This window comes from Oryctolagus cuniculus, chromosome 1 (genome assembly GCF_051225735.1).
Source record: "Oryctolagus cuniculus isolate XC-2025 breed Fujian yellow rabbit chromosome 1, ASM5122573v1, whole genome shotgun sequence".
NCBI lineage: Eukaryota > Metazoa > Chordata > Mammalia > Lagomorpha > Leporidae > Oryctolagus > Oryctolagus cuniculus.
The window spans coordinates 149747179-149770292 of record NC_142867.1 but is presented as its reverse complement, the minus strand read 5'-3'; positions in this window follow the sequence as shown (position 1 = coordinate 149770292).

Sequence of the window (23114 nt, the reverse complement as noted above, 5' to 3'; positions counted from 1 at the left end):
ATTTTCTAGTCAGTTGATTTACATTTGAGTTGTTGATGCCATATCTTACCTATTCTGAATCGAATCGAGCTTAAATGAACATGGAAGTACGAATAACTATATCCTACAAATTTACCAAACTTTCTTCTGATTTTCAATGTTCACTTAGTTGAGTATTTTGGTTCCTCTACATAAAGGATCATGTCATCTGCAAACAGAGATTATTTGACTTCCTCCTTTCCAATTTGCATCCCTTTGATTTCTTTTTCTTCCATAATGACTCTGACTAAAACTTTCAGAACTATATTCAACAGCAATTGTGAATGTGGATATCCTTATCTGGTTCCAAATCTTAGTGGAAATGCTTCCAACTTTTCCACATTGAATGTGATGTTGGCCATTTGTCAGTCATATATTACCTTGATTGTTTTGAGGAATGTTTCTTCAATACCCAATTTGCTTAAGGTTTTTATCATGAAGAGGTGTTGTATTTTATCCAATGCTATCTCTGCACCTATTAATATAATCATATAGGTTTTAGACTTCAATTTGCTAATGTGATGTGTCACATTTATTGATTTTCATATGTTGAACCATCCTTGCATACCAGGGATAAATTCCAGTTTGTCCAGACTAATGATCTTTCCTATATGTTGTTGGGTTTGATTAGCTAGTATTTTGTTGAAGATTTTTGCCTACTTGTTCCTCAGAGATATTGGTCTGTCATTCTCTTTCTTTGCTGTATCTTTTTCTGGTTTCAGAATTAAGGTGATTCTGGACTCATAGAAAGAGTTTGGGAGGATTCTCTCCCTTTCAATTTTATGAGTATTTTGAGAAAATAGGAATTAGTTATTTAAAAATTTGGGAGAATTCAGCAGTGAGCCCATCTGGTCCTTGTTTTATGATTTTTATTGGGAGGGTCTTCAGTACTGATTCAACCTCCATATTGGTTATAGTTCTATTTAAGTTTTCTATATCTTCATGATACAATTTTGGTAGATTGTATGATTCAGAAATCTATCGGTTTCTTCTGGATTTTCCAATTTGTTGGCATATAGCTTTTTGTAGTATTTCCTGATGATTCTTTTATATATGTGGTATCCATTGTAACATCTCCTTTTTCATGTCTGATTTTATTAATTTGGGTCTTATTCCCTTTTTTCTTGGTTAGTGGGTCCAATGGTATCAATTTTGTTCTTTTTTTTTTTTTCAAAAAATCTGTTCATTTTTCTGATGTTCTGTATCTTATTTTTGTTTGTTTCAATTTTTTTTATTATTTCTTTTCTCCTAGTAACTTTGGGCTTGGTTTGTTTTTGCTTTTCTAGGTCTTTGAAATATATTATTTGGTCATTTATTTGATGCTGCCTCCCAGGATGTGCATTAGCAAGAAACAAATCAGGAACTAAAACTGAGAATTGAATTCAGAAACTCTGACATGGGACACCATCTTTTTTAACTGATATCTTAATTGCCAGACCAAACATCTGCCCCTAAGAAGTGTTCTTAATGACTTCTCTACATTTATTTGTTACACACTGACAGAAGACAATCTATGTTATTCTCAAAAATTCATTTCAATGGTAACCAATAAGGAGGCTGCACTCAGTGACTGGCTCTGTGTCTTGTGGAAGTTATGGTAAGGAGTTGATACTTAATTACTTTCTGGGGATAATACAGACTCATACTCTAGGCTTGGTATAATTTCTCTTTCTCAGTAGATACAATAATAACAGAGTATCTGTTTGACTACAGGATTCATGATATCCTGGGAAGGTTGGGCTCTTCAAGTTAGGACAGATAGACATGGAGAATTCCCTTAGTTAAGCGATGGCAATGTCTCTAAGACCAAGAACTATATTTCTTCATACCAACCCTTCAATATTGAAGTCGCAGGTATATGTATTTATGTATACACAACCCCAGTGACACATTCACAGTGGAGGGCTTGAATTCATGCTCATATTAGACTGTCTTTGTCTAAGCTAGAGCTGGTCCCTTTCCTGAATTAGCTTTATTTCAATCCTTAAGATTTGGATTTTGAGTACTTGGATTCTTCTCTGTTGATCTGTGGCTCTGTATCCGGGAGCTCAGGTATTATGTTTTTACCAGATAACATACATAGTATGGTTAATAAATAGATAGTATTATTTTTCTTAAGTTCATTTAAAAGGAAATTTTCAGGTACTTTTTAAAACAAGATGTGTTGTATTTCTCTATGTGTTAATATCTTCACTTAAAGCAGTCTAGGATTATAAATCAATGCTTCAATAATAAACTATGAGCCAGTGTGTGTGAAAAGAGAAAGGAAATGGATTTTAACTATTTTTGTTGAAATCTGGAAAGGTTATTAAAAATAAGAGAGAGAGAGAAAGCAGAAAAGGAAAAGAAGTCCTTTGAAAGAAAATGTAATAGATAATTCACAGAGCTCTTATTGTCCTAGTTTATTTGTCTAGGCTTCCTAACCCTCTTGATGGGCACTTCTACTTTTAAACCTCTCTGGGAAAAGCACTGAGATTATTTAAGTTTCTTCTTACTCCTGTCACCTCTTCACATTTTAGAGGCTATAACAATTGGCCATGATTAAAATCTTTCCCGGCTACATGAACAATAACTGAATACAATGACAATGTACATAATGGGCATAAAAGAAGCATCACTGTGGAGTTTTCATGGGATTTGAATTGAGATGTTAATACTAATCATCTGTTTTATAAGGGCTTTATTTGGATCTCTTTTGTTTGCCTTTTCTTCTCCCAGCAAATGCTGTTTTCTTTTCATTACTGTCCGTGTTTTAGGAGCTGTGATTTATTTGTGTGTGTTACACTTGATGTATTTCTTTGGTACTCTACATTTTTAAAATCTTATTAAAAATGGGGTTCTGAGTATAAAATGCATGCTCTATATTGTCAGCTCCTGCTGCCAATCTGTGACGACCTTGACCAAAGGGAAGTCTAATGGTGTTCGCTTATGTTTTACTATCGCATGCAATTTGGTATCACAATATTTCATTCTTAGAAACAGAACAGTTCTCATTTTTATTGTATACCTCTTATTTTGCTGTTTCTATTCCTAGGCATCAATATTCCACTAAGAGTATCAGTTTGAGGTAATTTAAGGACAAAAATACTTCAGCTTTCTGAATTTATTTATGTAAAGATAAGGCAAAGGGCTGCAAGACAAATATGGCAGCCAAAGAACATAATTTGTGTTTAATGATCCAATGTCATCTTTCTATACTTTGTGCCCTTGTACAGTCATCCTTCCAGTGTGAAATTAAGGATTCACTGACAGATAATGGCGATTTCATGAAACATACAGCATCAAGTCCTCTCAGTGAGCTAATCAAAAAATTAGGAGAGAATAATCCCCAGAGAATGCATTTTGAGTAGGAGCAATTTTAATAGGGATATTGCCACGTATGTGTCTGTGTAAGGTGTGTGTGTCTGAAAGATCATGAATATACACAGAAAGGATTGGGGTATGAATGATTTCTCTATTTCTTTTCAGATCTGTTTTGGGAAAATAAAATCTTCCATGAGTTCTTAACTGTGGGGAATATCAGGTTTTGGGAGCCTCAGATTTAGTTTTAGTAGCTGTGAATTTGGTTTTAGTAGCACTGTCTTTTTAACTTAAGGAAAAGAGTTCAGAAAATTAGGAAAGATCTTATAGCAATCAACTCATTCCAAGAGCAAACAGAATAGAGAAAATCAGTGAGAAATATGAACACACACAAACACATACACATGCACTTTCTTCTTGTATGTTTGTAACTGCAGTCTATTTTTCTATCTCAAAAAATGAAGCACCAAAACCAGTTAACATTCTTACAAGAAAGAAAAACTATAGAACAATAGCGCTCATGAATAAAAATGCAAAAATACTCAACAAAATATGAACAGCATTAATCCAATCATGTATAAAACAGTTATATGGGATATATTCGAGTTATGCCAGACTGGTTCAACATTTGAAAATTGGGTAGTTTATACTAAAGAAGAAACAACATATGGTCATAATATAGAAAGAGTACTTGACAAAATTCATAGTCTATTCATGACGAAGTCTCAGTAAACTTGGAACACAGGAGGGCTTCCTCTATTTGACAAAGAACAGCAGAAAGCCTACAACTAAGCATGTTCAACAGTGGAAAGTTATATGCTTTCCACCTAAGATGTGGAACAAGGCAAAAAAATTGCCATTTAACATTCCTGTTTAATATGCTATTAGAAATCCTAGCAAATGCATTAAGTCAAGAAAAGAAAATGAAGATTCAGAAGAAGCAAAAATTTCTATGGAAAAATCAAAAACAACAAAAAATCCTGCTGGAACTAATAAATGTTTATAGCAAGGTCACAAGATCCCAGACTACAATCCAAAAGTCGATTGCTTATACAAGTAATAAACAATGAAAATTTGCAGAAAACAAACACAGCCAAACCTACATTAACAACAGAAATAACAAAGTACTTTGATATAAATGTAATAAAATATGCATAGAAAATATATATGGAAAACCATGAAAATTCTGATGAGATAAAGGAAAATCTAAATCAATGTAGAGTTATTCCATGATTATGAATGAGAAGACTTCATATAATTAAGATGTTAACGTTTCTGTGCTTGATCACTGGACCCAACAAACTCACAATCAAAAACTCAGCAAGTTATTTGTAAACATCAACAAACTTGTTGGAAAGACACAAACAGAATGGTCACTGCAATGTTAGTGAAAAACAAAGCCAAAGGATTGAGACTACCAAATTTCAGGGCATATAATATGGTCACAATAACTAGTACAGTGTAGCAAACAAAAGACAAGTAGATAAATGGAACAGAATAGAGAGCAGAGGAATTTATAGTGCTGTGTATGAAGCTATAATGCTGCACATAACAGTGTGCATTTTTAAAACCTATAGCAGAATACAAAAGAAGTGAATTTTAATGTAAAATATGTACCTGACTTAATAAGAATGCATTGATATTGTTTTATTAAATGTAACACATTTGGCTGGCGCCACGGCTCACTAGGCTAATCCTCTGCCTGCGGCGCTGGCACCCTGGGTCCTAGTCCCGGCTGGGGAGCCGGTTCTATCCCAGTAGCTCCTCTTTCAGTCCAGCTCTCTGCTGTGGCCCAGAAAGGCAGTGGAGAATGGCCCAAGTCCTTGGGCCCTGCACCCACATGGGAGACCAGGAAGAAGCGCCTGGCTCCTGGCTTCGGATTGGCACAGCACACTGGCTGTGGTGGCCATTTGGGGGGTGAACCAATAAGGGAAGACCTTTCTCTCTGTCTCTCTTCTGTCCAAAAAAAAAAAAAAACTTAAAAAAAAAGTAACACATTAATGTAATATATTAGTAAGAGTGGAGGGGGAGCATATGGAAACTTCTGTTCCATCAGCTCAGTTTTTCTGTAAATCTAAAACTGTTCTAAGGATTGCAATATATTAATTTTTAAAAGTAAGGACCTAAGTCAGAAATGTGAGAGTTCTTCCTAGTACCTCTCTCTCCTTATAAGTACCCCTCTCTCCTTCATAAATATTCCCCACTCCATCAAGCACAATTTAATGATTTAATGTCCTAAATGACTTTGAAACTCAATTTATTTTTAATTATATTTCCATTTTCTCTGTGAAATCATCACTTCTACCTGGATTTCGCAGTAACTTACCAGTTGTTGCCTCCTGTCTTTTTGTTTCCCAACCCACTGTTAAAAATGTTAGAATGATCTGCCATTAATACAAAGTGTATTGTATCACTGCACTACTTAAAACCCTCCACCAGTTTTCTCTCTCCAAACTTCTTTCCAGATCTTTTTTTTAACTTTTATTTAATGAATATAAATTTCCAAAGTACAGAATATTGATTACAATACCTTCCCCCCCATAACGTCCCTCCTACCCGCAACCCTCCCCTTATCCACTCCCTCTCCCCTTCCATTCATATCAAGATTCATTTTCGTTTCTCTTTATATACAGAAGATCAGTTGAGCATACATTAAGTAAAGATTTCAACAGTTTGCTCCCACACAGAAACATAAAGTGAAAAATACTGTTTGAGTACTAGTTATAGCATTAGATCTCAGTGTACAGCACACTAAGGACCAAGATCCTACATGAGGAGTAAGTGCACAGTGACTCCTGTTGTTGATTTAACAAATTGACACTCTTGTTTATGGCATCAGTAATCACCCTAGGCTCTTGTCAGATCTTATAAGTATCCTTACCATCTAATATTTGTTTATTCTTTAGTTCCTTCTTTGTCTTCTGGGCTCGAGTTCTGAACTTCGCATCATTCCACCAGAAACGTCCATACACTGCCACTGTCTTCAGTCTTCATATCTGTGATCCCTACCGCTTGCACACTTCCCTGGCTGTGTTTTCTTCACTTGCCTTTTCCTTTGTCCTTTGGGATTTACCCTAGACATCAGACCATCCAGGAATATTTTTACTCCCTACAAACTTGAACTTAAGTCTCTTCAAATAATCCTTAACATGATATGCAAACTTCTAGCTTTCTTCTCAACATCTGCATTTGGTCAGAACCTTTGAGAAGGTAGAGTCTCATCTCCATTATGCATTGAAATCGTCCTAGAATCTGTAGTGTATCAAGCTTGCTAGCACATACTTGTTAAAAAAATGACTAAACATAGATAGTTGGCCCTAATAATATGTGACAGTTAAATTCATGTCATTACTGAGAAGATATCTCCACTTTTTAAGATCTGGATGTATCAGAAGGATGGGAATGTGGACTAAAAAAATTACATCAGGGGTTAGTATTTCACATTTCTCTGGCTTGCTGGGACCCATTTAATAACTCAAGAAATGTTTTTTAGAAAGAATTTTTGAGATGTAACTCAGATATGATACAACTTACTCTTTTAAAGTGTATGATGCTCTGGTTTTTAGTATATTCAGAGTTATGCATTCATTGCTGTCATCAAAAATAGGACATTTTTGTGGCTGGCATTGTGGCACGGTGGGTTAAGCTTCTCCCAGCATCTATTGTCTGAATGAAGGTTTTAGTCTTGGCTGCTCTACTTGAGATCCAGCTTCCTGTTAATGTGTGTGGGAAGACAGTGGAAGACAGCACAACTATTTGGATTGCTGCAAGCCATGTGGGAGACCTGGATGGAGTTTCAGGCTCCTGGCTTCATCCTGACCCATTCCTGACTGTTTGTGGCCATTTGTGGAATGGACCAGAGGGTAGAAGATCACTCTCCATATTTCTGTATCTCCCCTCTATATTACTCTGTCTGTCAAATACATAAAATAATCTTTAAAAGAGTACAGAACATTTTCATTACTATAAAGAGAAATTCTGTGTCCTTTAGCCATGACCATTCAATCCTCCAATGCCCAAATACCAATGTGCTCCAATGTACTCTAACCTACTTCCTGGTTCCATAGATTTTCTTCTTGTGAACATTAGAGCTAAATGAAATCATATAATGATCTTTTATGCCAGGCCTTTTATTTTATTTTATTTTATTTTTTTGACAGGCAGAGAGGACAGTGAGAGAGAGAGACAGAGAGAAAGGTCTTCCTTTGCCGTTGGTTCACCCTCCAATGGCCGCCGTGGCTGGTGTACTGCAGCTGGCACACCGCGCTGATCCGATGGCAGGAGCCAGGTACTTTTCCTGGTCTCCCATGGGGTGCAGGGCCCAAGCACTTGGGCCATCCTCCACTGCACTCCCTGGCCACAGCAGAGAGCTGGCCTGGAAGAGGGGCAACCGGGACAGAATCTGGCGCCCAGACCGGAACTAGAACCCAGTGTGCAGGCGCTACAAGGCAGAGGATTAGCCTAGTGAGCCGCGGCACCGGCTGTGCCAGGCCTTTTTTTTTTTTTTTTTTCACTTAGCATAATGTTTGCAAGGGTTATACCACATTTTTCAACAAGTTTTGATAGTTTTAGCTATAAATCTTGGAGATTTTCAGAAACAGAGCTAGCCAAAACATGGTCAAATCTAACCTAATCAGTTGACAGACATAAATCTAAATCTGGTAATTGTCATTTTTACTATTGATCAATATACATTGTACCAAATGTATTTTATATGAGGAAGCTTAAGGTTTGTCATTGTTTCTGAAGAACTTTATTCTTCAGAATAACCTGTCATTTGAGGTTTTTCAAAAGAACATTATATTCCATAAATAGGATGCATGGTTTTTCTTCACGAAAGTTTAACTTAAGGCGCAAGCATTGTGGTGCAGTGGGTTAAACTGCTACCTGTATTACTGGCATCCCATAGGAGTACCAGTACAAGTCCCAGCTGCTCCACTTCCTATCCAGTTCCCTGCTGATTTTCCTGGGAAAGTAGTGGAAGATGGTCCTCCTATTTGGACCCTACTACCCGTGTGGGGGACCCAGATGGAGTTCCAGGCTCCAGTCTTCTTGCCTGGCTCAACCCTAATTATTGCTTCCATTTGAAGAATGAACCAGTGGAAAGAAGACCTCTGTGTGTGTGTGTGTGTGTGTCCCACTCCTTCTGTAACTCAGTCTTTCAAATAAACAATTAAATAAATTTTTAAAAAAAAATAAATCATTTTAGATTTAATTCAGTTTGCAAATATATATTTGGATATTGCAAATGACTATTGAAATGTATGTCTCAGGAATATTATTTTACTGAATCTTACTCCCTTGTAGAAACAGTTCAGCATGTTCTCAAAAGCATAAAGGCTGCCTTTGTTTGACACATTTGGTATTATCCTCTTCTAAAATTTGGGGATGAAAACATAGGGATTGATTCTTAAATACTGATGACATGCATATTTATACTGCAGAACATTTGTGAAAAGTTGATTTACTGCTGAGAAAAAAATATTAACAGCTCAGTTTGCTTCATTATGTGTGTAATAAAGTAGCAAATGTTCTCTTCCTCCCTTTGTAGAAATGGTAAATGAAGATTTGCATTCTGGGTACAGCTTCTGCTTGGGGAAGCAATAGAAACCTAGACTGACATTCCCTAAGCCCCAAACCTTGTTAAATGTGGTTTGAGTCCCGGGGACCTAATGCACTGATTGCTTCCCGAGAAGATGTCTCATTGCTTGCTCCATTCAGTCCTATTACTGAAGGTCTAATTATGTCTATTACGCTGTTCAGTTTCACAGAAGGTTGGAGAAGAAAATTAGGGGTATTAGGGAATGGGATTGGGGGTGTGTAACATGCACACTTGTGTTGTGGATTCTGAGAAATGCACTGGTGACCAAAGTAAAGTATTTGAGAAATTATATCTAAACTATCAAGTGTGTTACTGTAACAAGGCAAAATGGAGATGGTTTAAATTCTGTCTGATTGCTCAAGCAACAGGGATCCAATTACACTGTCAAAATCTGAGGTGCCAGAGCTTAAAAGCCCCACAGGAACCCTTTGCAACCAAACAATTTTTTCCCTAATCATTAAAAGGGCAGATGAAGCATTTTCTATCCTGTTGTAAAGTGTCATGCACATTCAGGGCCCCCCAAAATCTTTGTAACTCACCCATTCCCTGCATACTACAAACAGTATATGCATAGGCTATGCTTTTGTGTAGCCTAGATAAAGACTGTTATCATGGCCTAATAGAGCTCAAAATGGAAAAAGAGAGGGAGTAGAAGGGAGACTCATTATTTTTCTAAATGGCTTCACTTTCCCCATAGGAATCCTATACATCCCACTTAGCAGAGCTCATTCCAGCACTGATTAAGCGGGAAACACACAGAATCTCCAAAGGTCAGATCTATAATCAGCTGTCCTCAGGGGTTGACATGGGAAACTTCTTAATCCAATTTGATTTTATTGCTATTTTATAACAAAGTTCAGAAAAGTAAAAAACTTTAGAATATATTCATATATAATTATGTATATGTATTACACAAATATTTGCATGTACACATGTGCATGTGATGGGAGGTTCCCTGACTACCTAAACTCCCAGTAACCTGGTTAACCTATGACATTTAATGGCCAAACTTCACTATGGTATTTTAACTTTTTATTGTTGGTTTGCTCTTGTATTTTGAAGACTTTAAATCCATAACAAAGTATGTTCCTATAGGAATGGCTTTGTATGTATTTGAGAGAAACAATTTACAATTGGACTGTAAAGGTGGATGATTAAAATAAAAAGTGTGTAAAAGAAACAGGACAATGGGGGAAAAAAAGAAAAACAAATAGAATTCTTAATAAGTTGCCAAACCGTGTAACTGCAAACCTGTGATAAACACTTCTTTGTGGAAAGCACATACTTGTGCTGTTGGATAGCTTGAGCCGGACAAAGCTTGGTCTCTTGTCTCTTTAAATGCATTTTTACTTATTTTAGTAAAGAATTATTAGTCAATATTTCATTAAAAAATGACTTTGGTCAAAAGCTGAAGGTTTTTTACTCATCACACCTTAAAATGCCATCTCTATTTATGTCCTCACATAAATTTGTAGTCATTTCTATCACCTTTATGCTGAGAGCAGCACCCAAATACAAAATGTTAAATCAGTCATGAACCTGCACACTTGCTTATCTGCGTGGAAGAAAATAGATTGTTCCTCTCTTCTCTTCCTATTCCAAGTGGTTATTAAGTGAAGCCTGGGAGAAAATTGACCTTGGAATTTTCTTGAGCTGCAAGATTGAGAAAAGCTACGAAGGCTTCTCATTTAAGCATTATTTCACAATGCTGCTCCCTGGAAGACAACACAGCCTTACACTAGTGATGGAAAGGAAGTGATATAAAGGACAGAGTAGCATTTTTTCACCTCATGAGTGGCTTACCATGGTTTATACAAGTGGTTGTCACTCCTGTCTTTTCCCACCTCTTGAAGAAGACAGACCCAGTAGTGGAGCCATGGTTTCCCGCTTCTGCTAAAAGAAACACACGGTGAGCAGAGAGAAAGATGGAAAGAATGTCTACATTTTGCAGTTTTATTTATTTATTTAGCTATTTTTAAAATGTTGTATTTATTTATTTGAGAGGCAGAGTTAAAGAAAGAGGGAGAGACAGACAGAAAGGTCTTCCATCCGCTGGTTCACTCTTCAAAAGGCCGCAAAGGCGAAAGCCAGACCAATCCGAAGCCAAGAGCTTCTTTTGGGTCTGCCACATGGATGCAGCTACCCAAGCACTTGGACCACCCTCTACTGCTTTTCCAGGTGCATTAGCAGGGGGCTGGGTCAGAAGTGGAGCCGCGAGGACTTGAATCGATGCTCATATGGTATGTCAGAGCCACTGGCGGAGGGTTAGCTTACAAAGCCACAGAGCTGGCCTCTGTGTTTTGCGGGCTTTTTTTAAAAAAAGATTTAATTATTTTGAAAGTCAAAGTTAGAGAGAAAGAGACAGAGAGAGAGAGAGAAAGAGAGAGAGAGAGCTGGCATCCCCTGGTTCACTTCCCAGATGACTTCAATGGCCAGCACTGTGTCAGACCAAAGCCAGAAGCCAAAAGCTTCAATGGAATCGCCCATGTAGGTGGCAGGAGCTAAACACTAGAGCTGTATTCAGCTGCTTTTCCCAGGCCTCTAGCAGGGGGCTGGAACAAAGGTGAGGCAGCCAGAACACAAACCAGGGATGCCAATGTCACAGGTGGCAGCTTTACCTGCTTCGACACAATACCAGCGTTGAGTACCCCAGAGTGAGCAATGAATTTTCTGATTAGGAGAGACACATACATTTATTTATTTTTATTTTATTTGAGAGCATAAGAAAGGTAGAGGCACTGAATGTTTGCCTCATGAGAGATAAAAGCAGCAGCCAGGAAGTGACAAAGAACTAGGAATGCCGCCTCCATAGATCCTGGATCCCTTGCAGTAGAAATGTGGAAATGGATTGGCTAGAAGAAAAGGACATGATTCACATAGCTTGGCTTGATTCCCTATCATATGATGTCGAGAGACCTAATCAAGTTCTCTGGACCCCATTTTCTCATTGTGCAACATGGAGATAATAATGGTAGCTGTTTCAGAAGTTCTGAAGCATAATGAAATAAAATGATAAATAAGGATTGATAAGCACAAAGACCACCACATAGGAAGTGGTTGTTAAAAGCCAACTGCTGCCAGTGCCGCGGCTCACTAGGCTAATCCTCCGCCTTGCGGCGCCGGCACACTGGGTTCTAGTCCCGGTCGGGGCGCCAGATTCTGTCCCGGTTGCCCCTCTTCCAGGCCAGCTCTCTGCTGTGGCCCGGGAGTGCAGTGGAGGATGGCCCAAGTGCTTGGGCCCTGTACCCGCATGGGAGACCAGGATAAGTACCTGACTCCTGCCATCGGATCAGTGCGGTGCGCCAGCTGCAGCACACCGGCCACGGTGGCCATTGGAGGGTGAACCAATGGCAAAAGGAAGACCTTTCTCTTCTCTCTCTCTCTGTCCACTCTGCCTGAAAAAAAAAAAAAAAAAAAAGCCAACTGCTAACTGTGTTAATGTTGGAAAGCAAAGACATTCTAAAGTGATCGGAAATCTTAATATCCTAATCAACATTGCTAGTGATGGGAAAGCATAAAAGAAGGACAAGTGTTTTGCCTAATTGGCTTGAATAGGACAAGAGCTTCAATGTAAGACTGTACTATAGGAGAGTAAACTGATGAAAAAGGGCTTCCAATGTAGATGGCATAGAGTGTGCATTGCACTCCCATTCCCCAGGAAATGAGCACTGGCTTCTGATGGAAAGCTTATCTAAAGCTGAAAAAAAGGCAGCTTCTTTTTTTTTTTTTTTTTTTGCTTTGTTTTGAAAGTGTTCAAGTCTGTTTATTTTCTTTATAAAATAATGCTCATTGTGTATTTATGAGGTTTATAGCATCATGCTCAGAAATAAATATAGATGGTAAATGGTTACTATAATGAAAAAATGAATATAACTTTCATCTCATTTGGCTACATTTTTGGGATAAGAGTAGCTAAAATCTAATCATTTAACAATTTTGTTAACTATAGTCCATGGACTTGTTCACCCTACATAAATGCTAGTTTGTTTCCTTTAACCTACATCTCCCTATTTACCCCTTGCGCTGGTAACCAGTGTTTCATTAATTCTCCAACTTCTATCTCTTTAGTTTATATTCTTTTTATTTTTTAAAAGATTGCATATATAAGTGAGGTCTTTCTTGCCACAACATTCTTAAGGACTATAAATGTTGTAGTAAATGGCAGAATATCCTTTGGTAAGGCTGAATAGTATCTAATATAGATAACAGTTTCTTTATCCATTTGTCTACTGACTGACATTTAGGTTATTTTCATATCTTGGCTACTATGAATAGTTACAGTGAGCACAGAAGTTTGAATATTTTAAGAAGTAGGAATTTATCTCTTTAGAGTGTATACACAGAGTTGGGATTACTGTGTCATGTAGTTAAAATGACCATAACACCCAAAGCCAAATACAAATTCAGTGGGATTGCTATAAGAACAATCCTAAAATTTACATGAAACTACAAAAATCTTGAATAGCTAAACTATACTGAGAAAGAAAAAGGTTAGAGACATCACAATTTCTGATTTAAGTTTACATTACAATTCTGTAGTAATCCAAATGGACGGCAAAAGCATAAAAACAGAAACATAGAGAAATGGAACAGAATGGAGAGCCCAGAAGTAAATCCACACATACATGGTTAATAATGACCAGGGCACCAGGATGATACAATGGCAAAAGGACAGTTTCTGCAGTAAGTTGTGCAGGGTAGCCTGGATTTCCACATGCAAAAGAGTGAAATTGGTCTCTTATTTTATACAGTACAAAAAAATCAACTCAAAATTGATAAAATACCTGGCTACTATAAGACTGAAACCATAAAATTCCTAGAAGAAAATATAGGGAAAAATATTCCTTGAAGTTAGCTTTGCAATGATTTTTTTTATATGCCCTGAAAGTTCAGGGTACAAGAGCAAAAATAAATAAAAGGGAATACACCAAACTTAAAAGCTTTTGTAAAACCAAGGAAACAATCAACAGAATGAAAAGGCTGCCTATGAACTGCAAAAATTAATATATTTGTAATCCACATATCTGAAAAGTGGTTAATAAAGAACTCTTACAACTCCATAGCAGAAAAACAGACAACAGGTGAAGGGACAGACCTTTCTCCAGAGAAAGCATGCAAATGATCAGCAGGTATGTGAAGAAATGTTCAACATCATCCATAGTTAGCAGGGGATTGCAGATTAAAATCATCACATCACCTTACAGCCATTAAGATGCCTATGATCAAAAAGAAAAAGGATAGCAAATATTTGGGAGAGTGTGAAGAAAAGGTAATCTAGTATACTGTTGTTGGAAATGTGGATTGGTGTGACCATAGTGGAAAACAGCATGGGGGTTCCTAAAGAAATTGAAAAGAATGATTTTGAATAGCTAAAAGCATTTGAGCAACATACTAGTTTTACTTAAGTAAATGCAGAATATTCGGGAGTTTCACAGTTCTGAAATGAACTTAAAAATTCTGTATATTGGTTGTGATCCTCTCTCAACCTATGGCTGTGGCACAGTACCCATAAAAAATCCTAAATCAATATCCTTGTCACACAAAAAAGAAAACAAAAATTCAGCAGAACTCTAGTTGGGCAATTTTTATATTTAACTGATATAGAGATTGCTCACTAAAAAAAAAAAAAACTGTAAGAGTAGTGGCAGGACACAGAGTCCTTTTCTCTGCTACCAGCTGCCTTGAAAAATTTATTATCTAGGAACATCAGTGTGGGTGAACTAGGAATCTTAAATCAGCACTAATTTTTGCTAAGTCAGGAAGTATAATGCATGCTTTCTCCAACTCATGTCCATTAGTATGATCATTTGTGGAATCAACATTTGTGATTAAGCAACAGACTAGTAAATTTGTGAATAAGCAACAAATTAGTAAATTGCATTTTATTTTTGAACATAATTTTCAGTTGCGAAAAGAATGAAGCATAATGAGATTTTGCTACTAATATGGGGAAAATGCTTCAATGCTACTCTTTCATTTGAACAAAACATAGATCATATTAAACCATCTTTAGTTTAATGTATTTTAGTTATTTTAAAATAATTTTATAAAATAAAGAGGACAGACTTCATGTATTTCATAGGTAAAATATGAGAAGATAACCATACTTCCCTCCCTCAATCCTTCTCCTCCATTCCTTATTTTTCCTCTAATGTTTGCAAAACTATAATTTCAGTCCACTCCACTTTACAATCATAGGCTTAATGCACTGTTAACCATAATATTCACAAAGAAGAAAGAGCATGTATTTTTGAGGACTTACTGTAGAAGTAATAAATATTATTCTGAATCTTGGAATTCATTGGAGACCATGACTTATACAGTCTTATATTCTGATAGAGGGAGACAAACAATAAGCAAATAAAGGAACAGGCAAGCAAATATGCAAGGTTGCTTCATTTCTGATGCATGTGAAATAAGAAATATCCAATTTTGGAATAGAAGTGCTGCATTAGGGAAGGCTTCCATAAGTTGCCATTTGAGCTGAGACGTGAAAAATAGAAAGGTGCTAGCCATGCAAAGAACACTATGAGCTGGAAAAAGTTGAATATGTTTGAATGATGAAAACGTGCCAAGCATGGGTGAAGCATAGGAAGGATCAAGAGAGAACGGTACCTGAGGCCTAGGGCCTGGAAGAAGGAAGGCCAGATCCATTACCACTGGGAGCCATGGCAAGGACTTGGAAGCCATTGATTAATGTGTGTGTGTGTGTGTGTGTCTGTGTGTGTAAGAGAGAGAGAGAGAGAGTTCAGTTGAACAATTAAATTCATTGTAACTTTTTTTACCAATCCTGTTTTTGAATCCAGGCAGAACTACTGCAATTAAAGTTCTTAATAGCAGGGAAAGCTACACATTCCATGTGGAGTTCAGCTCTTAAAAGCAACAAACACACACAAAACACCAAAAGACATGTGCCAGCTAAAGGAGAGGTGTATTCACAAATGCAAATATGCACATGCATATATAAACCTATAAACCACATATCTTGTTAAAATATGGCCATGAACTTGCCTAATTTACTTTCAAAATTAACAAATTGATTTTGTGGTGACTGTAAGAGGTCAACATCAGAATCTGGGGAACCAATTAAGAAGTCATTATAGTACCTGAGCCAGAGATTCTGGTAGCTTGAAACAGGAAGGGAGTTGGGGAGAGAGTGCTGTATATATGAGAACATAGGATATATTTTGAGGTAGGCCTCATGATGGATTAATGTAGTAGTGGAGTCACAGGAAAATTAATGTGGGTTGTGGTACAACACAGGCAGGGAGCAGGAGGGTGTTTAACATAACAGACCTTTGTTGCAGCAAAACACTCTGGCCTTTCATAAATCACTTTAGCATGCAACATCAGAAACTCAAAAAAAAAAAAGGAAAAAGAAAAAAACTTCCATTAGCACTGAACCATAGCATCTCCAAAATAGACATATTTAACAAAGTGACATTAGTGCTATTCATTTTCCTTGTTAGGCATATTTAAGAAAGCAGGCCAGAGAAGTATAAAATAGTTCATATGTATTATCGCACTGTTGCTGAGATTATGAGAAATGCTGAATAAGGAGCAGGGTGCTCCCCTAAACTGGCAGGCAATTGCACTCCACCCTCTAACCCTCAAATCTCCTTGGCTGTGTTCCACACTCAGCTGCGACTTGATTTAGAATAGGGTGTGCTATGGATTGCCTATGATGGGGTTTCTGAACCCAAGCATATGTTTAAACCCCCAAGTCGTAAGTAAGATACTAAGATGGTGGAAGGTAAGCATGTTATGGTATTTAGGAGGTTAGACTAGTGGGAAGTCCCTCAAAAGGTAATTCCTGTGAAGGGATTATTATAAAAGCCTGAGTTGGGCCCAGCTGCCCTCTTTGCTTCCTTGGGGTCGTCTTCTGCCTTTCAGTACAGCCATCCTCCACCTTTGTCAGAGATAGAACCAATGGGGCAACCCAGTCTTAGACTTGAACCTCCAAAACTGAGCTAAGTGAATCTCCTGTTTGTAAAATGAGTTTCCTCAGGTGTCTCACTACAGAAAGGAAAAGCCTGCTAATACAAGGGCCTCATAGCTTGTGATCCAGGACACAGAATGCTGTTGAGGTTTTCTCTATGGCAGTGTTTTTCAAGCAATGAGTGTGATCCGATAGTGGCTATAGCAACTGTCACAATACGATATAATATATATATATATATATAATGGAAAATAATATAATGTGAAGTTAGTAATTATTAACCAGCCTTGACAAAAAAACTTTAAAAAGTTATGGTGTGTCTGCTATGATATAAGCTCATGAAGTCTTTGCTTTGCTTCATTTATATATGTAGATGTACGCATTTGTCATGATGTAAAATGAATTTCTGATCATGGGTCTAGAATAAATAATGTTAGAAAGCTGCCACTCTCAGATACTTTCTCACTTGGAAACCCCTTGTTTCTTGATTCAATATAACTGCCCACACAATTTGGAATAGATTTCTTTCCTTATCCACAACAACATCACATCTTCATGATAAGCAAGCATGAATGAGTGGAACAGATATGGCAGATTAATTACTTGGTAGGTGGTGGTTTCTGGAAAAGAGCTGGGGAACATAAAGCCTGTCAAGTGACTAAGGAAATAAGTAAGGTGTGTGGAGAAGTTTTCTGGAAAACCAGAAAGAAACAACACAGTACCAGACTGTTACTCAAAGTGATGTTAGCATTTGGGAAGGAGTTTACAAAAAGAAGAGTGGAGTCTTGTGAGAACTGTTTACCTACCAGTTGTGCTGATGTCAACTCTGGGTCCTTGGCATTGTCAACAGGAGCACTATAACTAGCACCTAAGGAAGTTCTAAGCGCTCACTGTAAATGCCACCTGCTCCCAAAGGAGAACCCAAGAGCTTGAAACCATCTGCATATTTGTTAGCTCTGCATCCCCATTTCCTAGACAGTGCCTTTTTCTTGTCACTCATGGGTGAATCTTCTGTGGTTGCTAAGTGGAAATAAAAAAGCCAAGATGTAAGGAAAGAATGAAAAGTTAGAAAAGCCCTTCTAGGCTATACCCACTACAGAGTGGGTAAGACTGTCCTGGAAATGGCAAAACAAAGGGTTTTAAAGCTTTAGGATGACTAAAAATGTTGTGGTTTTCCTCTGTCCAGGGCATCTCATTCAGAGGTAGCTTCATAAAGCTAGAGTTAAAGTCTCTGGGTCCATGTCCAGAGACTTGAAGGCTGTTACCTTTTAAGGTGACACAAATCAAGAATAATTGTGCAGTATGCCCATTCTGCCTCATACCTGAGGTTTCTATAAGTGAGGGATTTATGATATACAACAAAACATGATATCATTCCTTATTTTTTATAGCTATCTTTAAATGGTAGTCTGTCATTTAGAATATATAGAATTTATATAGAGAATATAGAATTTATAAGTCTAACACTGGGATTCAGACCCCTGGTGGATTTTTAGAAAGTTTCTTTATGAATGATGTAGTTTAAAATATCCAAACCGTGCCGCTCACTGTTTTTAATTAATCCTCTGACCAGTTTCTTATTTCAATACAGAGAGAATGCCATGGGGTAGTTACCATGATCAGCCTAAAGGAAGAAAAATGTTGTGTATTTTAATTAGTGAATATTTAAAAAAAGAACTCAGACATAGTTTAGGTGCTGCAATTTAAAAGGGTTATCAATAAATTGTGTGCTCAGAAAAAGAAAAATGGGCTGGTTTACATATCACAGATCTGGCAAACCATAGGAGAAACAATTAAAGAAACTAGGAGCAAGTTATTCAGGAAGAAGACATAAGCCCCTATTATACTGCTGACATTGGACTGAAGTCTGAAGAGACAGCAAAAGTTTTTCATAGAAAATTTAGTCAAAAATGGGAATTCTTTGGGTTATTAAATATGTGAAGTATGCTGATGTAGAGAGAAGATAGATGGAATCTCTTTTGGTTTCCATTTGCTTACAGGAAGGAAAAAAGGAAGGAAGGAAGGAAGGAAGGAACGAAGGAAGGAAGGAAGGAAGGAAGGAAGGAAGGAAGGAAGGGAGAGGGAATAAGGAAAAGGAAGAGAGGAGGTTGACTAAATTGATGCTCTTCCGCAGAGGTGGGTTAGACTTTCTGAATCTTGAAGTTTATGTAGTTTGGTGATCCTTTTAAAGGAAAACTAGATATATAAATTCAAATTCCTTTGTAAATCACAATTTTCTAAAAATTTAGCAAATAGTTAAGAACATTTCAATGTGATAAACAAAAATAATGGTTTGTATTAGTTAAATGCCTGACAATTTTGCCTACATTTTGAACTGCAGACTGAAATTTTTGTTTTAAAGATAACTGTCACATTTTATTCTTTTTTTAAGAAAAAAAGTTCATATGGTATTATGAAAGGCACAGAGGAAGAAAAAGAGAGAGAGAGAGAGAGAGAGAGAGAGAGAAATCTTCCATCTCCTGGGTTTTCTCCAAATACCTGAGGAGGCTGTGTTTGAGCCAAGGTGAATCCAGGAGCCAGAAACTCCCTCTGGGTCTCCCATGTACATGGATGGACCCCAACTACTTGAACCATGATTTGTTGCATCACAGGGCATCCATTAGCAGAAATCCGGATTGGAAGCTGAGGTGGGACTTGATCACACACATTTTGGTGTTGAATACAGGCATCCTAAGCAGTGACTTAATCTGCTGTGACACAACACCTATCCCTGAAAACCTTCACGTGTTACAAAGATGTTGTAACATGAATTTCTAATTTATAGGAGAGATTTTCAAAATGTTCATGGAAAATGCATCTTTTGAAAAAAAAAATGCAAGGGGCTAGCACTGTGGTGTAGCACGTAAAAGCTGCAGCCCTCTTAGTTCTTGGCCCCACCTGGGTTTCACAACTTCCTGCCTGAATCCAAAAGTGCCCACAAAGGAGCTTTCCTCTATGGTGGCTGTGAAATTATTCTGGTGGGACTTTTGAGCTGGAGATCTGTTCTGCAATCTTACAGATCATACTTCATTTATTCTCTCTAATATTTCTATTCAACCCATGTCAATGAGTTAGTTATTCATTCTTGTGTAACAACCCTATAAAATATAATGTACTCAAATAACAGATATTTATTATCTCACAGTTTTGATGGACTGAAAATTTGACTATAGTTTAGCGTGGTAATTCTGTCTCAAGGTCTTTTCTGAGGATGCTGTCAAGCTATGGTGAGAACTGTTCTCAACTAAATTAAGGAAGAACCTGTGTTCAAACCCACTCATGTCAAGTTACGTTGTAGACTTTATAAAGGAGTTGCATACTATATATTGGTGTAACATAACCATACTCATCACATTATGTACCATCTCTAGTTGTTTTCATGATACAATTGGCAAATTGAGTTCTTTTGTATATTGTGGCCTTGCTGACCTGAGTGGGACAGCAGGTTCCACAGTCATTTAATCCTGGAGGTACTAAACAACCAGCCTACAAGCACACTTTTGTGTGGAAATGGATCACTCTGGAGCTATGCGCCTGTTGTCTTCCTCCCTTTTAATTGTGCTTTTGCCATCTGAGCCATTATTTCTGTACCCAGTGGGTACTAGACACTTAAGGATAGCTCCTACAGTCTACATGCCATCAAAACCATTCAAATGATTCAATTGTAAACCTGCTTAGCCTATTTCCCTCCTCTCATCCATCCCTTCTCTCAAAACCCAAAGTAAAGACACACAGTGTTTCCTCCTCACCCACTCTTCTGACCTTGGTTCTTCCTTGTATAGCCTTGTGTAGAATGCCAGGCTTCCTATTTCTATGGGAATGCCTCTCTCTCTCTCCTCTCTCTCTCATATGTGTACATGAAAGTTATAATATATATAAAATATACAAACAAACCTTCTTCCTGTGTGACAGTTATGCTCATGTCTATGTCCCTTGTATACTTCACCAAAGCAAATCCCATGCACCATTAAAACATTCTGAGAAAGACTGCTTGACTCACAAGGCCTAAAATATTTACTGACTGTCCCTTTGCTGAAAAGGATTCTTGGTCCTTTCCTTAGAATATATTCTTCCAAGTTCACTCACATAGTTACTGGCAAATAGCAGAGTAAGTAGTAATATATGTAAGATTTAATTTCTACTCTAAAAATTGGTGTTAAACTGCTCGTATCACTAATACACAAGTATGGTTTATGGCACATCTTCCTAAATGCACAATTCAAATTTCCCATGGATTCTACAATGCTTTAGTATGCATCAAACAGTAAATGTCCCTAGTTTTAAGAAATACAGCCTTCTGTGTTTCAGTTAATAGATTAGTCCAGAAAAGATCCCTTCGTGTTTTCTTTTCAATTTCTGTACTTTACTCTAGAAAAGATCATTAGCTAAAAGAATACTCAACAAGCATTCACATTTTCATTATGATTTTCTCTTAAGGTAGATAATCTTTTTATTCATTTTTCTGTAAGGAATATGTGCTTGAAAAGAATGTTTTTAAAAGTTCATCTATCTCTATCGTTTCTTTCCCTCTTGAAGCTCCAGTATTGAGTTCTTATTTCACCAGTAGTCACCATGGTAGTGATTATGATGTCACAAATGGAGATTACAGCTTCATGTCAACAATAAGCCAGAGGAAATCCAGAATTAAAAAAATTAAAAAAGAAAAAAATAATGTAAAAAAGAAAAAAAATAACTTTCTAACTCACTTTTAAATTTGATAAAGGAAACCTTCATTTGTTTCTGCAAATGCACTTTTTAAAATTGTCCTCAACTGATTTAGAAGCATTTCTACCATTCAGGGTGATTTTTTTCTGATGAGTCACCAAGTTAGTCAAACTTAAAGGGACCTTTTCTCAACTTACTTAAACTCTGCCCATGTCTATATACAGTGGGTGATGGAATTGAGAATGAGCTCATATTGCCATTTGAGCCTTCTTTTTGATAAATACCAATCTCTATAGTCATACCAATCACAGGACAATCCTTGGAGATCATTAGGAGGGCAAAATAAACAGATGGAGAGTGCAGCACTTCATGTGTTTCATAAGTATACACAGCCTTCATCTAAAATAAATATCATAGCACTGAGCAACTCATTTTAATTTGAATTCTGCCGCATAAGACATGATCTAAGAGTCAGCTTCCAGATGGCATTGTTATTTACTGCAGAGGGAAAATGCTGCATGGAGACGGACCCCATGGACATGGATTCCGAGTTTACCTACTCCTTGGCTTCCATCTATAACTTTATTCATGTCATAGAACTTTCCAGGCTCTCCATTTCATAGAAAGAGTGATGGCAACAGGAAAACTTCCACTACAATTGCTGGATGGACATCCTCTTAGAACTACTGAGAGTATTCTAGGCCCTTCCATAAAATGAGAAAGATAATAGGAAATATTTTAACATTTTAAATTGAGACTAGACTTCAATTTGAGCTTTATTAATAAGTGGCAATCTTCCCAAGAATGATTTATTCTTAAAAATCCAAAGTAACTAATTTCAAAGAAATTAACCAAGATGGATTGTACTACAGAGTCAAAAATAGTGCATCTACCTCTATCAATGAGGAGGCTAATTCTTGAAAATCGAAATAATTTTCATTTATAGTGAGGCAGTGTGAAGAAAATTGTTAGGGAGAACGCCAAATTATAATTTATGTTCCAACTGAATATTATCTTTTTTGGTTCAAAGGTTCACACTTTGAAAATTCAACGAGTAATTTTTTAGTCTTAATTTTATTATTTTCTTATAAACAACTACTTCTTTTTGCAGAATTGAATGCTTTATATCCAGATCCTATTTTAAAGGTTTCAAAATATAAATCGGATTTTTGAAATGGTAATAATGGAATGCCCATCTCACTTAACTGAGGTTAGCTATTTAGTAATGTCAGTCTCGGTAATATTTACTTATCTGAGAGACAAATGGACAGAGAAAGACAGAGATAATCAGAGTTCCCATCTGCTGGTATACTCCCCAAATTCCTCTCCTGGCATCGACTGAACTGAGGCAGACACTGGGAGTCAAGGTCTCCCACACAGGTGGCAGGAGCCCAACCACCTGAATGATCATCACTGCCTCCCAAAGCCCACAGAGCAGAAAGCTCGAGTTAGGAGCCAGAGGTGGGCATCATGGCTGGGAACTCACATTGAAGGTCATTAGACATGAAATCACAACAGGTGACTTAACACTAGATGGAATTCAGGATTCAATGAATAGTCACTTAAAAATTAAATAGACATCTAATAAAC